Genomic DNA, 6,173 nt, shown 5'->3' on the forward strand with positions numbered 1-6,173 from the left:
GAATATGGTTAATTCCATATTGGAAATTGAAATGCAATTACAATTTTAAGTTCAGGTGACCCTTCAAAATACACTGACAACATTTTGCAGGGCACAAAAAGTGTATTTCTATTGTACCGTAATTTGTCCGATTGCTTGGAACTTGTTGGCACTGTTAATGGTTACATCTGTGGATTTCAACAGCCTTGATTTAGCCGGATAGTCCTTCACGCTGATCTGGACTTTCTGTTCTCCACCTGTACAATCTTGACACTCCACAAAAATGTTTTCTGGAGATCCTACACGCAACACGTTAGGAGCAGACAGAACATGCCTGCAGACAGACAAACATGGGAGAGAGAGAGAGAGAGAGAGAGAGAGAGAGAGAGAGAGATGGATGGATCATGAAGAAACAGATAAAGTAGGCCTAATAGGGTGTGTGTCCGTGCGTGAGAAAAAGGGGGGCATCAGGAAGATAGATCTACTGTATGATCTACAGTATGACAGGGATTCCCAAACTTTTTCACACCAAAGACCCCGAAAAATAAACTCTGGTTTTCCGCTTAAGGTTAAAAACCACAAGAAAACCTTTGGCTTGTTAAAATTGGGGTCCCTTTTAAAGATCATATACAACATTAAATGACAGACAAATAGAACACAGTATACTATGCAGAAAATATCATCGTAACAAAATAAAAAATAATTGGTATTTACAAAGGCCAGGGGGAGGTAAGGATAGGCTTTGTCTTTATTATTTTTGAGTTGCAGCCACCTGTAAGCGACTTTTCAGAGTGGTTTTAAAGGAGGGTAGCGATTTACACTCCTTTAAGGCCATTGGTAGGGTGTTCCACATTTTTGCGGCATAGCAGGAGAACTATAATTTAACCATTTGTTTGTGTCAACGATCAGGGGTAAGGTGAGCCCGAGTTGGAAGGTTAAGGAGTAGCGTAATCATTTTGTTTTGGGCTATTTGGAGCCTTGTTTTCTAAGGCTTTTGAGGCACATACGTGGACTCCATAGTCAAAGTGGGGCTGAATCAGCCTGAATGAGTGCTTTTGCGAGAGTCTTCAAAGTACCTTTACTGACCAGAGGCCTGACTCATCAGGTCCTGCATGAACACTGACCACTGATCATCCTGAACATCAATTACATTTCATTATGCTGAATTATTTTAGCTTTGCTACTGACAGAATGCCTGCAGTATCTGTTCTAAATTGTTGCTGAAGAGGGAGGTGATGCACAATGAACTTGATTATGAACTAAAACATTTTAGATTCTAGAAAATCTAGAACAAGGCAAACCCTTAACTGTAATGTACACTACTGTACTGTTATTGAAATTGAATGAATGCACTGTCATTAGAAGTAAATAATGCACCCCCCAGGCCCCCTGAATTAACCACTTAAGCTCCATTTAATAATAGTGAGCATGTAGCTCTGCTATTTTCACTATTTTTTTTAAGTTTCCTGAAATTCTCTTGAAAAATGTTTGAATTTAGTTTTTTCTAGAATCAAATTCTAATATGTAAAATATATATATTTGTGAAACACTAGTATGAGTGGTTGGGGGTCTACTCACAATGGAGATGCATCAGCCAGGTAAGTTAAGGAGGAGAGGGCCAGAGAGGCCACACACAGCCACAGTGAGGTCTCCCACATCCTGCTTGCTGCCGGGTCTGCTGTCACTGTGGTCTGAAACCCCACAGATACCTGCCTCTTATCCTCTTCACCCAATCCATTCTGCAGCGTTTCCTGTCACTTCCCACCCCAAATCCTCCCCAAACACACACACATGCACACGCACGCACGCACGCACGATCACACACACAGACACACACAGTTTACCGGTAACAGTTGAGAAATCGAGTTTTATCTCCAATTCCTCACTGTTGTGGAGTTGGAGGTAACATTGCACATTCCGCCTTATTGATAAACATTGCTCTTTCTGCCTTATTGATTTTTCTATATACCTTCCTAGGACATCAAAGTCCATGGTTTGCTTATGCTTGTGGACATGCAAAGACACAGTTTGCATGGAGGTAATGGTGTCATTGAGTAACATAAATTTTAATAATATTAATAATACACTTTACTTATATAGCACTTTTCATGACATGAAATGCAGCTCTTTAAGCGCTTTACAGAGCAAAAATGAAGCACAAGTGCTTAACAGAAAAAGTACACATGATGATTACATTTTATTTTAGTTGGGTAGAAGATGGGTATTGTGACAGAAGGGAGTTTAGACCATGATATCTATCTGTAAATCTGTCTGTCTGTCTGTCTGTCTGTCTGTCTGTCTGTCTGTCTGTCTGTCTGTCTGTCTGTCTGTCTGTCTGTCTGTCTGCCTGCCTGCCTGCCTGCCTGCCTGCCTGCCTGCCTGCCTGCCTGCCTGCCTGTCTGTCTGTCTGTCTGTCTGTCTGTCTCTCTCGCTCTGTCTGTCTATCTGCAGCCTAGTTGGTTATTAAGAAGTCTGTTAAGTAACTTCCACAGCTCACATGGTTTGTTTATGTTTTTGTCAACTTTATCATCAATGTAGTTTTTTTGGGCAGATCCGACTATAGCATTTCTTTCTTTTCATTTCTGAGTACTTTTTTGTTTTATAGAGGCCAATTTCCCCCTTGGGATAATAAAGGTATCTATCTATCTATCTAATATGTCCGAATTCATCCATGGCTATGAGCGGGCTTGAACCCTGATGGTTTTCATGGGAGCCATGCTATTTAAACCCCTGTTCGACTCCAGCTTTAGCACCACACTACACGACACTACACCGCACCACATAAAAATATCTACATTTTACATTACACAAAAGTACCCCTATCGGTAAGAAACAAATTGACTCTTTTAACTGTGATTATAATACAATATAAATGTGTATTACAACTATCCTAATTATAATGCACTATAATTTATTATAACTGTGATTATAATACACTATAAAGTATTATTATATTACTATGATAATAAGTGATTATAACACAATAGAATCTATTATCATGTATTACATCTATGGTGGTCTAAATGAAAAGTCAGTGAGTGACCAGTCATTATGAAGTGTTTGCCCCTGTTTGGCCTAGCTCAGACCTACTCTGGATTGGATACTTCTTAGTACCACATTTGGTACCACTTTCACACCACTCTACCCAGGTCCTTGTAGTGGAAAACATGGCAAACGTGGGTGGAGTGGTGTGGTGTTGGGCCATGTCAGTGGAAACCACCATGCTTCTTCGACCTGTTTACTCTCAAGATCAGGGGACCAGTCTAAATTCACACATTTTGCGATAAAGGCCTCACTATTATAGTAGGTCTTTAGGTTTCTAGTTAACCCATTTAGGCCTAACCTATAGTTAGGCCTAAATCAGAAATTGGCCTACAAAAACAAATATGTTGCTACATACTGTACATGTACTGTAAGCCCCTCCCATACACTAAAATGTGTTCCCGGTCTGAATATCGTGACAGCCGGCCTTGGGTTTTAGTTTTTTTATGTGTACAGTAAATCATATAGTGATTGTCACGGGGCAGCCTTGCCCTATACATGCATACAGTACACACACAATCAGGGACCGTGCACACACACACCTCACAGTTGAGCCAACCTGATCAATTGACAACCAGCTGGAATGGAAGTGACTGTTCAATTGTGTTGCATATATTTGTAAAAAGGACATTTTTAAGTCATTTAATTGAGTGTAAATATGTCTATGTGGGTTCGTTGTCACTGAAGTTAAATTATGTGTTGATCACCTGTCTCTCCTCTGCAGTGCTGGCAATCCTGTTGATTGGAATGGGCCAAGCACTGTAGAGGAGGAGGGGTGTTTGTTCTGGTTATTTCGTATGTATTTATTGTATGTGTTTGGCGCCTGAAATATTTATTGAAGAAATGTATTGAAAATTAGTTAAAGAAGCATTAGGTAATTGTAGATCAACTCATGGGCCGTCGTTTGCTTTGTTTGAGCTGATTGATGCAATTGACTTAATTGGTGCTTGGTTTTCCCCACCTGTTTAAGAGCAGGCATGCTGCAGGTGAGGGGGGTTCAGTCTGGCTTGAGGCTAGTAAGAGACAGCATCAGGGGAGAGCTGCTAGGGGCCTCATGGAGGCATAGCCTGTGTGCAGTATCTCAAGTTTCCTAATTTTGGAACACTTCCTTTTGCTAGTGTTATTTTTGTTTGTACTGTCGCCGGCTTTCACTGTCTGTGTCCTTGGGAGGTAAATAAAATACCCACAAAATGTACTCATGGACCTGTCTGCTTTGTGGAGCCTCGAACTGTCGACCAGCCTTTCCACAGTGATCAATTAAACCGCATACCCACCATGATTTTAGACTTGTCTGCTGTTACAACGATATCTAAGTTTCACTTCCACCCATACAGTTTTGAGAGCGTGGTGATTTAGGCCCTAGTTCAGAACGAGTGATACATTTTACATTTTTATGAAAATACATGCAAACACCACCCTTTCCTGTTCCATTCCTGATAACTATGTTTTCTATCTATTATTGAGTCATCACGCTTGGTCTCTAAAAGGGTCAAAAAGTGAACCTTACCGTTGTGAAACATTTCACTTAATTTCTTGCTCCACTCTGCCCTTTGAGACCGTTCACAATATGGAACAATAGACAATCCTCAAAGATAGTGGACATGTTAGCGGTGGTGAAATAGTCATCATTCACTTCAGGTGCATAGGTTGTGGAATAGGACGGGGAGAGGTGGGGGGTAGGGCTGTCACAATTATTACATAATCGTCTAATCGTGATTATTTGACATTATCGCAATTATTTTGTCATAATCGTCATAATCGTGAATGTTGAAGAATGTCCGAAATAATGGAAATAGCAGATCTACAAGCTCACAACGCGTCGCATCGCGACGCGTTGTGAGCTTGTAGATCGGCTATTTCCACTATCAAAGTTATTTTTCAAGTAGTAAGTTGTCAAATATGTCAGTAATTTCTTTGTATATTTAGGTTATGTGTCATATCTACCATGTACAACTTCAAAGCCTGAAAGCCAAACAGAAATGTAATTATCAACGACAAAAACACAATTAAATCGTTAATCGCCAATTATTTGAGTGACAATTAATCGTCATGTAAAATGTCATATCGACAGCCCTAGTGGGGGGGTGCCCATTGTCCTGATGGTTTGATGGAACGTCTGCGGAGGGGGGTACGTTGACATCTGCCGTGGGGGAAGGGGGGAGGGTCAAGATAGAGGAGAGCAGGAGTGGTAAGAAAACAACGACAAAAAGAACACAGGACCCACCAGACACTGTTTTGAGTCAGCAAACATTGATTGATTTGATTGATTGAAGACTTTATCAAAAGTATGCGTAGGAAAAGGTACAGTTTCATGACAGTACAGTTCACTGGTACAAGGTCAACTAAAAGGATAGAATACGTACCAGAAAACCCACCCTCGAACAAACTCACCCTGTCAACTCACCCCAGGGCACAGAAATGTCACCCTGGGGTGAGGAAAACTCGACCGCAGAAAACTCACCTAGGAAAACTCACCCAATTTATTTGAGAACTTTAGTTACTTTGCAAATTATTATATTATAAAACATGCATTAACAACATTAACGTTGTGATGTGACGCGTTGTGAGCTTGTAGATCGTCTATTTTCAAATATTTTGTACTTTTACTTTTGGTACTTTTTCTGATGCCAACACTTCATCCTTTCTCTCTCTCTGTCTGTGTGTGTGTGTGTGTGTGTGTGTGTGTGTGTGTGTGTGTGTGTGTGTGTGTGTGTGTTTTGTTAGAATATTTCAATAATTTGTGCGTTGTGAGCATGCATCTGCTATTCAAATAGCAGATCATAAGTACATAGATTTATAGGGTTAAACTGATTTTGATACTATAACTTTTAACCAACACAATGTAAAGTAAACAGTTATTGCTCACTGTCAGAGTTACAAACGACAAATCAACACTGATGATTTGATAAATAACTAACTGGATAATTTTCCATCCATCCATATTCAACCACTTATCTGGAGTCGAGTTCCAGCAGAGTTCCAGACATCCCTTTCCAGGCAACATCAGCCACTTCATCCTGGGGGATCCCGATGTGTTCCAAGGCCAGCGTGGAGATATAATCTCCTCACCTGGTTCTGTCATCTCCACGGTCACCTCCCAGTGGGACATGCCGAGAAGAGCACCCAAGGGAGACACCCAAGAAGCATCCTTA

General features: G+C 40.7%; 1 pseudogene across 1 annotated transcript in view; it reads right to left on the reverse strand.

Moving 5' to 3' along the window:
• The window catches only part of LOC308300955 (complement C3-like), a 46,697-nt pseudogene extending 45,045 nt beyond the window's left edge, over positions 1–1,652 (reverse strand). The window contains exons 1-2 of the transcript in view: positions 1,558–1,652; positions 118–313 (exon numbers count right to left, since the gene is read on the reverse strand). The product of the transcript in view is annotated as a complement C3-like (transcript). The remainder of the gene's footprint in view (positions 1–117; positions 314–1,557) is intronic.
• Between the last annotated feature and the right edge of the window lie 4,521 nt (positions 1,653–6,173).

Source organism: Nannobrachium achirus (assembly GCF_963921795.1).
Source record: "Nannobrachium achirus genome assembly, chromosome: 16".
Taxonomy (NCBI): Eukaryota; Metazoa; Chordata; class Actinopteri; order Myctophiformes; family Myctophidae; genus Nannobrachium; species Nannobrachium achirus.